This window comes from Rutidosis leptorrhynchoides, unplaced genomic scaffold (genome assembly GCF_046630445.1).
Source record: "Rutidosis leptorrhynchoides isolate AG116_Rl617_1_P2 unplaced genomic scaffold, CSIRO_AGI_Rlap_v1 contig448, whole genome shotgun sequence".
NCBI classification, from domain to species: domain Eukaryota; kingdom Viridiplantae; phylum Streptophyta; class Magnoliopsida; order Asterales; family Asteraceae; genus Rutidosis; species Rutidosis leptorrhynchoides.
The window spans coordinates 54,109-66,183 of NW_027266681.1; the positions used below are offsets into that span (position 1 = coordinate 54,109).

The window sequence follows — 12,075 nt, forward strand, 5'->3', positions numbered from 1 at the left end:
GTTGCAATTCAAAAGGGGAATTTTTAGCCAAGTGATCTAAGCTTAGTGAACTCTTGTTTTGTTTAAAGTCTTAATGATATTATATTCTTTGTTTGATACGTATGTTAATACCGAATCAGAAATGTAACTCTCTAAATATATCCAATTAATAATGAGAAAACCCACAGAGTCACGATTCTTCTCAAGCCTATCAATTTAGGTCTACACAGTTTTTACTTCATGATGAACATGTCCAAACACTTCTTCTTCCAAGCTCTTAGGGATAACTCGGAAATTGTACGTAGTTTCGTCATTAATGGGAGAGCCCTCATATCCATGCTGATTGTTTCCTTCAACATACATTGTTGCCACCAACCGTCAATGATTTAAAAGGGTCATCTTCTCATCAAATTGTTGACATTTTCATGAAATTACAGCGAACCCCCAGCGTTTCGTTTCTTCTTATCCAAGCTTAGAGTTCTCAATTTGCACAAACCCCAGCTTAAGGGGGGTGTTGAAACTGTGGTTGCCGTCGTGATGAAGAACAAGAATACTTGAGGGATTTGCCCAAAGCTGACTTACTTGCTCAGCTCAACAACAAATGCAGCCCAAAGCTTCTCTGATTTTGTTTTCTACAGGAATTCCGGCCATCAGTCCCCAATCAAAGTCTTCCTGATTTTATGGCATTGTCATTAGCCATACTGATTGGATAACTTGGTAGATATTATTACTAATGCAGAGAGTGTATGCTGGAATAGATTATGAGTAAAAAGATTTATTTCCCATCTTCTTATAGATAATAGCGAGATTTTTAATTTTAAATATGTTCCAATTTTAAATTCAAATATAGATTTTATTATCAAATCAACATTCGACACATCGTTTTATTAACGAATAATAACGTGACACGTGTATTTTTAAACTTTGAGGTTAATTAAGTTTCAAATTACTCTAATTAGGAAATCAAAACACAATAATGACATAATGATTCCTAATAAAATTCTACCGATTACTTTTTTCTAATATAATAATTTTATTTCTAATGAATTTCCTATCTATTATTTAAAAAATCATTCCTTATAAAATTATAATACACTATATTTTTTCTTCTAATTTTCTTATTAAACAATTTTTTTCTAATTAAAATTTATTAAATTATTTTATCTATTCCTAATTAAAACGGACATGTCTTTCTTTTTTCCTATTCACATAGACATATTATTAAAAAAAATGGACCGTGCTATTTTAGCTCCGACGAATGACATTGTAGGCTATGGGAACAAATACATGCTATCTAAAATACCGAGAGAAACGAAGATGTATCTGAGCTTTGATGGACCTTGCACGTCGGAAGGGATGGTAGAGAAGTATGATGATATCATCATGCCGGAATTCTTGACCACGTTCGGGGCTGCTGAGGCACGAACTGAAACTAAAAGTTGGCATTCCGGTAATGTTGTTGAGAAACATAGACCAATCAGCGGGATTGTGCAACGGGACGAGGCTTATGGTGACGCTATTGTGCAGGCAGTTCCAGCTGGCACTTTCGTTCGCGATGACGATCGATAAAAGCCAGAGATAGTCGCTCAGGCACGTGGGGTTGTATCTGTCGAGTCCGATGTTCTCCCATGAACATCTCTATGTTGCAATCTCGAGGGTCACAACCTATAGTGGGCTTAAGATGTTGATCCGTAATAAGGAGGGAGCCGTGAGGGGAAAGACCGTGAATGTGGTATTCAGAGAAATATTCAGGAATTTGAGATGACTTGGGATAATTTAGATAGTTTTTTTTAGGCCTTTTAATTTTTTTTATTGGAGGGATTTATGCTTATTTCGATAGTTTTATTAACCTTCATTTTCATATGTATATTTGGATGATTATTGAACTTCTAAAATATTAAATATAGTATGATGATTATCTATAATATTCGTTTAAATAGTTTTGAAAAAAAAAATACATCCTATCCAATAGATGGGTCTCGTGACTAGTTTGTACAAAAGCCTTCTATGTGGCAATGTAACAATGAATTCAGTTAATACAAAAATAGAGTTTTCTCTCCTTTGAATTCTACTTCAATAATACAACAGAAATGCTGTCATTTTTTCTTTCTCTCTTTTGAATTTTGATGGATGGAGCAGTAGACACTCAATGGCAAGATTTAACCATGAAGTGACCCTGGAGACTTCATTTTCAGATAAATCCATATTAGACCTTCGAATAGTGAAGCTCGTTAATTCAGAACCCCGGTGATATCTAATAAACTCCTCAAGAAAATCCTGAAATGAAATTCGCCAAAAATAAGATTTATCAAGATAACCGAGTTCATCAACATCAATGACTAAGGAAGGAATATACCGGCATAAAGTTTCACATCGTTTAGAGGTCAAGCTCATCTTACAAATGTCTTCTGTTGTGAGATAGTCCACGTCAATGGTACTGCGATCATCATGCTGAAGCTTCCGGTATCCTTAAATTAATCGCATGAGGCATGCCAAAGAATAATTGTCGCCCAATCAGCAATCTCAATAAATGGCCTGATGTCGATAGCCTGCAAACCTGAATAAGAAATAGACACATTGTTTCCCAATCAGCAATTGTTACACTCTCTATCTTTTTGATACAAGGTAAATTTTGAAAATCTAGCTCACTAAATATTCCCACAAGTCAGTAATCCTGTAATTGAAATTTGAGTAAGACAAAAAATTTGTACATCGTACCTTTTTTTTTCAAATTTAATAAATAAATAATAAATTACATACAATCTACTACATATATTAAGAGAATTAAGTGGAAGAAAATCCATACCATATTTTTCTGGTAAATCGTTAATTCGATTTCAACGATAATTAGAAGCACAAAATACATAAATTTATCTTTAACTGTTTTAGTTCCCCACCATCTCTTTGCACCTCTTACTTCAAGATATATATACGTCTGCTGAACTCTTTTAGATCTCGAAAAAATTGATTGGTTTGGATTCGAAGTTACTTTACGTATCAAATTTTGAGGAGGCTATATGATTTGATTAATATGCAAAGAGAAAAAAAAGATAGTATTTATAGTGATTGTATTTTAATAATTAGGGTTTTTTTTATATGTCTTTGAATTACAATTTTATGATTTTATTCCTTTCACAATACTTTATTATCAATCTCCTTTCTAGTTAATATTCCATCCGTATATAAATAGATGACGTTTTTGAGAATATTTTTTGTCTTTAAAAAGATAACATTTTTAGAATGTCAATGCATTTTTTTACCCTTTTATCCCTCCACTCACTCTCTTCTCAACATAATTAATAATTTTATAAAGAAAGAGAAAAGGTAAAATTGTAAAGTAAAAGATGATTTATGTATTGGAGTCGATGATATTAGTATGCGTAAAAAATCTTAAAATATCATATATTCAAATACATAAGTAGTAATTTATATGAATTATTGACATGAATTAACCTCTAGATCTAGCTGTTAAAATTATTATTTTTCTGCCCTAACTTCTCTAATGTTTTTCATGTAACACTTAGGTATTTTAAAACTAAGGACTAAAATTGGTCAAGAAAATAAGAATTTTTTGAATATTCGAAAACAAGTAATATAAAGAACATTTATTTTCTTAGAGCTGCAGTTAACTTTGGTAATCACTTTACATTTTAACTTTTGGAAGGGTGTGAGAGAAATTGTATATATTACTTACGTGTGAAAGTGATTTATTTAACTTAAGTAATGCAGTTCTTATTTGTGTTAGAAATCTTAGAGATCCAAAGCTCTTAATGAAAGTGAAGCAATAGATCTCTTTGCAAGGATTTCGAAAAAAAAAGTTTCACGTAAAAAGTTTTCTGTGAGGCATTATATCAAACAGTTGTTGTGCATAGGTGTAACTTGCTTCCCAAGACATATTTGGAACTTCAGAGATACATTCCTTCAATGCAGTAAACTTAGTCCATGTTCCTAACTCCAGGATGTTGCTGATTATGATTATTGGAATGTCACAGCTTCTCTCAAGCAATTAATCGAACACCTTATGCTCAAGATTTTCTTCATGTCCAAATTAACTCATTTTCTTCACAATACACCTAGAAAAAAATATTTGACAAATAACAACACCAACAATGTAATTTAATTTTCTACTAATCAAACCATACAAACCAAAATCCTCAATCATATTCATTAAAAAAGGCAAGTAATTTAATTAGGACGGTGTGCATTTGACTCAAAAAACCATGCTGAACAACGACATATCGGGTAATTGTTCAACAATTCTCTAGAATGGAAAGCCCCAATTTCGAGTTAGGATCCTTAGTTTGGTATTTCTGGGTTTTCTGGGATTAAGCTTGCGAATGCAATAAATTAGAGTTAAGTGTTTCTTTCTCTGTAGTTGATGAAATTTTGTGATTCAAAAGTCCATTTCAAGTTACTTTGGTACTCTGAATTCATAGGAATAGTCAATTTCATCAATTATCTAGTAATAAAGTATTAGCTTGATCGGCTTGTTTTCTGGGTTTTGTTGTCAAAAATTGGGAATTTTGTATGTTGGTTATTTTTCTTGTTCCTTTCGATCCAGTCAAGCTACATTATGCATTTGGAAGTTGTTATGGAGGTTTTTGCAAGATCTTAGCATGAGAATATGAGAATGGCTGCTGCTCTTAGTTTATTTAAGTTCAAACTCAACAAGTCCAATAGCTAGTTTTATTTCTAGTCAAGTAAATGAAGATGTGAAGATACATAATCATTTAGTAGAGTATTTAGAACGTTTTTGCAATGGCCATAATCAATTGTCATAATGAATCAGGCAAGTCAACTCCAAAGTCAATCTTTGAATTTTTTTGTGCACTGATCTGTTTTTTAAGAAGAAGAAGAAATTTTATTGCAGCTGATACGATATGGGGACTTTTATGTAATTTGGATTGTTGCGCTGTAGGTTTCTCTAGCTTAGGATCTATCAGGTACGTGTAACTACCCTTTCCCCTTTGTGAATCTATGCCCCTGGGGGCACGGACACCGCTGGCCTCGCCCTCCTCAAGAGGCTGAATGCGCCCAAAGCCGAGAAGAGCTACGGTCCCACAATTGTAGAGGTCGCTTTCACAGCACTAACAATCCAAGTCAAACCTGAGGGCTACCCTATGTAAAGACCCTTCTCAGATGTCCAAGATAAGCCAAGCTTTATCCGTAAGAGACATACACGAGACTTAGGGCATTCTCTCGATAGAAGTACGGACACTTCTCTCTTTAGCTTGAGATCCACCACGTAGTAGCTCGGCTTGGTGGTGAGCCTTGTAGGCCAGCTCCAGGCCGTAGACGCTCAAATACTTCTCACCCTCCCATTTTGTTCTAAGTCCTTAATGAAGCTCGAAAACTGATCGAAAAAGACGCGTGCTCCTCACCTCTATTACGTTTCAGACCAAGTCGAAACATTGGCGCCGACTGCGGGTACTACGTAAAAAAGTTACCTTTTTCTACATCTAGTCTTCATCAAGTTTATAGAATTCAAAGCTACAGTTGCCTTTTCGGGTAACTCTTCTACAAGATTACCTAATTTGCTCTTACTGCTTTGCAAAGTATGCGTACTAGATCAGCACCCGCTCGGGGTGACAATGATGCCGACGGCCGAGAATGATCAAGATTCTGGTAGGAGAAGGTCGTCACCGCCGAACGACCCGCCGCACTGACATGTATGGTTCCGAATGCTACCACCCGCATTAATATCTTGTTTTGCTGAACTGGCTGTCTCGTTCGTCAACAAGTTTGTAAGGGGACAAGTCCATGATAAGAATCCAGTGACCATACTGAAATGTATGTAGAAGAAAGAGGAAACCCTACGGGAGTATTTCCACCGCTTCCAAAATGAATGCAATGCGATATGTCAAGCCATTAACATCCTCTTTATAAGGTCCGCTCTCATTAATGGGACCACTAACGAGTCTTTGCAAGCTCAGCTAGCTAGGAGGAAACCAACTTGAATGATGGACGTAGCCGACATAGTCGGCAAAGAAATGAGGGTAGAAGACGTCCTCAGACACTGCAAGACTGGAAGGTGTTGCCCTCAGAAAAATAGTTCGTTCCATAAATATCATATAAACGACGGAAAGAGAGGCCAGTGCCTTGAAGATCACGGTCAAGAGCTTCCCTGCTACCTTAATCATGCCCTCTAACTACAACTCGAAGCCATGTTCTAATGGGTATCGAAAAATATGATCCTACGGCCATCAGGTACCCCAAGCCCATGAAGTCGGACGCGATTCGTAGAAACATCGACCACTATTGTGATTTCCATAAGGACTATGGTCACGCCATCGAGGATTGCAAGTAGCTGAAAGATGAAATGGAGTTCCTTATCCACCAAGGAAAGCTGAGCTACTTTGTCAAAAAGGCCGACGACAGAGGCTGAAATGCCGATCGAAGGAACTAGGGGACCCCACGTCGAGGAAATTACAATCATGATGACAAGAGAGCAGACAGGCATGATAGAACCGGTAGGTGGAGGTGTGATACACATGATCTTCGGTCGAGAAGAAACTGCAAAGATTAAGAGCGCAAGGAAGAATGCCAGACGTGAAGCCAAACAAATTATGGCCATGGCTATTGCCCCGTCAGCGCGCATGACGTTCGACACTAGAGGCACAATAATCAACTTCTCTGAAAAAGAACTGGCCGAGATCCAATATCCTCTCACTTATCTATTGGTCATTAAGATGATCATTGCCAACACCACGGCAGGCCAAGTCTTGGTAGACGACGGTAGCTCGATTGATATCCACTACTACCACGTCTGTAAAGGGATGGGTTTTGATGATGCCTACCTTGTCCCATCACCTGGGCCAATCTTTACTGTCAACAAGATCAGAATTCCGTCAAGGGACAGATCAAGCTCCCAGTTATGCTAGGAGAAGGAAGCTGCAAGGCGCTCCAAGTCATCAACTGGCTAATTATCGACGACCTGACCGACTATAACGTCATCCTTGGCAGGAGCGGTATAGCCGCCTTATTTGGCATCACCTCATTTCTCTACCAGGCTTTAAAATTCCTAACCTCGAGGGGCATAGGCTTAGTACGCAGTGCTCAAGCCGAAGCCAGAAAGTGCCACCTGAACACGATAGAGTCCGTCTAAGAAAAGGACCTGATCGAGTTGCTCGAAGCTGCTTCCATCTCCGATCCAGAACAAGGTGAGACATTTAACAAGCCTCTAAATAGAAAAGGTATAAGTCTCTCAAGGCTTCGAGCTATATGCTCGCCACCATTGTAGAGCGCAAAGCCGAATCAATCGAAAGACACATGCCGTTTTCATCGGCCCACCTTCAGCTGCAAGTGAAGCCGACATGAAGATGTCCTCGTTGGTTATAACGACGTCGGGATGGACCTCAAGCCCCAATTCTCCCTTTCGGAGCCACGACACTGGAGATTAACATTCCAACTCAAGAGGAAATGGAGGAGACAAAGCCCTCACCAAGTTACGTGGCCAAAGTTGTACGTGCCCTGAAGCGGGCATCGAGAACAATCACAGCCCAATGGAAAAAGTCGACCTCTTTCTGGCTCTGCCAAAGGTCGATCCTCAGCACTTTTGAAAGTCTGGCCCCGGCACGAAAATATCCCCGACTTGCAATGACAGACTTTATCTAATGAGGATTACCTCAAAATAGTTTATTTGGCCCTACGCGGCGTATCTTGTAAGCCCTTCTGAGGCGCAAATATTGTCTATGAACTATGTGCCAGTCCCATGAGCGGCATCATTCAACATATGTCAAAATTCATAAGACGCGTTGGAATCTCGAGTAAAGGATGAACGTAGACCCTCGAGTCTTAGTCCGCTCGGTCTTCACCCTGCACCAGTCCCGACGGAAAAATATGCTTAAGGCATGACTAGAAGGATTCTCAATGAACATACACTAGATCGGTTTTAGCCGAAATCCATCATGGAGCGAGGCCGCGTCCACCCAGTTGGTTATCCTACTGGCCTATAAAGCATATAGACCAGGCCAAATGGGTACTTTGATGGGTTTGGGCTCGTGACCATTTTAGTCCCCGGCCTAGCACGAACGCTATGCTAAACTTAGAGGCCGATTGAAACGGGCCAAATGTGTGAAACGCCCACCCCGAAAAATCTTTGGATTGGAAAGCACATGATAGAAAGGATATAGACGCTGGTTAAGAGGGAAGCCCACCCAGCGCTAAACATCGGTTAAGAGCCAAGTCCACCCCCACAATCCTTTTTAGTGCCAAAATAATGTCTATACTACGCCTATAAATTATAACTACGTGTAAGTCGCCGGTTAAGAGGTACCCCCGACCCGACGCCTCTCATTGTTTGGGCAGAATTAAAAGTCGGAGTCCCAAAGAAAAAAGGTCAAGATGTCGATTAAGAGGTATGCACACCATGAGTACTTCCTTATACATGAAAAAATCTAATAAGTCCTAAAATGAAAAGGTCAAGCCGCAGGTTAAGAGCTATGACCACACCAAAGCTTCCTTGTACTTAGACCAAGATTCTGGCTTTCAAAAGAATAACATCACGACTAAAAGCCCAAGAGTCAAATCGATGATACATTCTTCTCCAACAGGTAAAGTTTCTCAAAGTCCAGAAAGTAAAACTTATTAAGAGGTACGCCCACCCCAGCAACAGACGTCGGCAAAGAGGTACGCCCACACTGACGTTCTTTCTATAAGGACAATAAAGAGCAAAACTAAGACCTATGGAAATAAACAGGATAAGATGTCACCAAAGAGGTACGCCCATACCGACGCCCATTCCAATAAGGCAAAATTGACACCTATTAAAGAAACAAGGCCAAGGCCTATGCTAAACCGACACTACTGAAGCGAAGGATACAACTCTAGGCTTAACGAGACTCGTGAATCCAATAAAATCCCACGACAAGAAGAATTTCTTCCACGAGACCGTACGCTCTCCTTCAAGAAAGGCGGCAAATGATGCGGCATGAGGGCTTTTAGGCTATTTGGATCGTGCCGACGTAGGTTTCTCCGGCTTAGGATCGGTCAGGCACGTGCAGTGGCTCCGTTTCCTTTGTAAGGCTACGCTTCTGGGGGCACGGACACCGCCGGCCTCGCCCTCCTCAAGAGGCCGAAATGTGCCAAAGCTGAGGAGACTTACGGTCCCACAACTGTACAGGTTGCTTTCATAGAACTGACAGTCCAATTTAACCCTAAGGGCTACTCTACATAAATTTCCTTCTCAGAAGTCCCAGATAAGCCAAGCTTTATCCATAAGAGACACACATGAGACTTAGGGCATTCTCTCTAGAAGTGCGGACACTTCCCTCTCTAGATAGAGATCCACCACGTAGCCGCTCGACTTCGTGACGAGCCTTGTAGGCTAGCTCCAGGACTTAGACGCTCAAATTCCTATCCTCCATTATGTTCTAAGTCCTTAATGAAGGTTGAAGACTGATTGGAAAGAGGCGCGTGCTGCTTACCTCTACTACGTTTCATACCAAGTCAAAACAGCAGCAAATCACCAATTACTTTACCTGAAAGATTAAAAATCTATAGAGAAGAAGTAGTGCGCAAGGAAAGACGGATTGCTTTTGCTTTGTGGTATTTTTCCGTGAAGTGGTCCCAAAACCATTAGCAGTTTTACTAGTACTTTTCTAGTTTTGTTCTACAATTCATATTTTTCATTTTCTTAATTATGTAATCAAATTATAACTTCTAGGTTATCTCTTTGGACTACTATATAAAGTCTTTAAGTTGTATTTTCATTTTTATGAGCTTTGAATGAATCTGAGAAAAATTGTTCAAGTTCATCACTTTATTTTTTCCAGTTTTACAAAATCCTTATTGTAATGGGTATTTTAGGATCACCTAAATCAAACTACTTTTAGTTTATTTAGGATTTCCAACACCAAACACGGTGAGATAAACCCCATTAAGTATTGATTATCAAACCGAATCATGGAAGCAACAATTATCTAAGTTCTTTTCTGTGTATCAGTTCCTTTATGTGCAAGTAATAGTCCTGTTTTTCTTTTGTTTGTCTTGGATTGTGTCATGTGCTGTCTTTCTTGCTGTAGAGAGCAGTTCCAACCAGTGTATAAGTATTAACCTCTAATTAGGGATGGGATTTGTGTTAGTAAAAACAGGTCTAACCAATTACAAATTATTTATTGATTATTAAGTAGGGGCTTGCCAAAGAGGGTTCTTGTAGGCACAAAAAGTAATTCGTAGGAAATCTAGCCACTTACAGGTCAATACATTTGGTTCAAAAAGTCACGTCGGCGCTTTTTTACGGACGATTCACGATCGTGAAGAGACACTAAGTACCCCAACATTCTTCAAACGTAAGTAAGAACCAAGTATCCAAAGTAAAACATTAGGGATGAAGTAAGCTTTCAAGTTAAACATTGCGACCAAACATATGGTTTTACTGAAACTAAAATAGCTAGCTTAAACAAGGCTACTAGTTGGTAAGAGCTTAAACAAGGCTACAAGTCGGAAGTAATATAAACAACTTTACAAGTCGGTATTAACTAAAACAAGTCTACAAGTCAGGCTACAAGTCGGGATCTTTCAAACAATTTTACAAGTTTATCAGAACTTAAAGAAGCCTACAAGTCGGTAACGACTAAATAAGGTAACACGTCGGGATTGTAAACGATAAAAATCAACTAACGATATAAGGGTTAGAAAATAATCAACGCAAACAAAAAATTGAACGAAATCAATGTATTTGATATTAATTTCGAGAATTTAAAGATAACGTGTTACAAGCCTCTAAAAAACTCTTTGATTAACAGCTATTCACTCCATAACTCTTAATGGCTACTCTCTCAAAGATCAATGATTTGGCTAGTTTTCCATGATTGTAATGATAACTCTCTTATATGTTGAGAGCCAAAGAGGCCTTATCAAAGGAGAGAGTTTGCTCACCTGAGGTGTAGATCAGCAAAAATGAAAGAACAAAATGACAAGAATTTTAGTGTATGTGTGAGTGACTATTTTTCCGTCCCCTTGTGAGTTTTCCACCGTTCTCTTTTTATACTTATTGAGGAGCGTTCTGAAGACAAACTTGCGTGATTCACGGGCTCGTCAACGAATGTTCACACGTCAAACTTGCGTGAGTCACAGACTCGTCAACGAATGTTCATACGTTGCACTTACTTGCCTTGCAGAGCAGTTCAATGATCTTCTTTCCATGTTTAGCTTAATCAATCATCTATTGATGTCGTTGATGCTGTTTTGATTTTCTTTCCATACTTGTGTCTGAAAGCTTTGACAAGCATTCCAAAATTAGCCTAAATGACATGCCAGCGACGATGTCAACACTGCAACAATTTTCTTTCCATGTTGATGAGCAAGATCCTCTTTCTAGAAGATTTGATACATTCATCAAAGCCTTGCCATCTCTTGAGCTGTAATATTTTTTGGGCCATAAAGTGTATTTGGCTTGCTCCAAAAATAATTTGCTTCATAAGTGCTTTGATAAGCATACAAAAAATGTGAAGCAGTGAGGTAATCTGTCAAAGTGAGCCATGTTCGATGTAAATAGAGAGGATGAACATGGCGCTCTTATGAGCAACACTTGTACTAGCTGTCAAGTTGATCATCGCTACTGTGAGCAATATTCATGCAAGAAATGTCAAGTTTATCATCGCTCATATGAGCAACACTCATGCAAGAAGCAACGTCAAGGTGACCCATGCTAATGTGAGCAATGCTCATGCATGCAACGTCAGGGTGATCTTACTCTTGTGTGCAACGCTTGTCTTTATTGCTTTCATGGTGATGTTTGCATATGCACCATCAACTTCACACTTGTTACCCACTTCCCAAAAATCGCAATACTTTGCTTATTTATGACAAACGTCCTCCAAAATAGCTAGTAAATTTTTTTATCTACAAATGCCTCCTTTCAGGCTTCGAGCATGGAACTTAGCTTTGCGCAATGTTTCAAATGGTTGAGGCTTGAAAGTACTTTTACTCCTTTATTTCTTGAGAGAGTTAGCTTCGGAGCATATTTGGCTAGAGCTTTAGTTTTAGCCAAGCTTTAATTTCTTGATACATAAGCAGTTTTTATCCCTGTTTCTTGGGAGGAATTTCGCTTAATTTTAGTTTATGAGCTCATTTCAGAGCGTTGAATTAAATTTG

At 38.6% G+C, this 12,075-nt stretch overlaps 1 pseudogene; it reads left to right on the forward strand.

The window, feature by feature from the left end:
- The first annotated feature begins 1,209 nt into the window (after positions 1-1,209).
- LOC139883770 (uncharacterized) lies at positions 1,210-1,744 on the forward strand (annotated as a pseudogene).
- Positions 1,745-12,075: the final 10,331 nt, after the last annotated feature.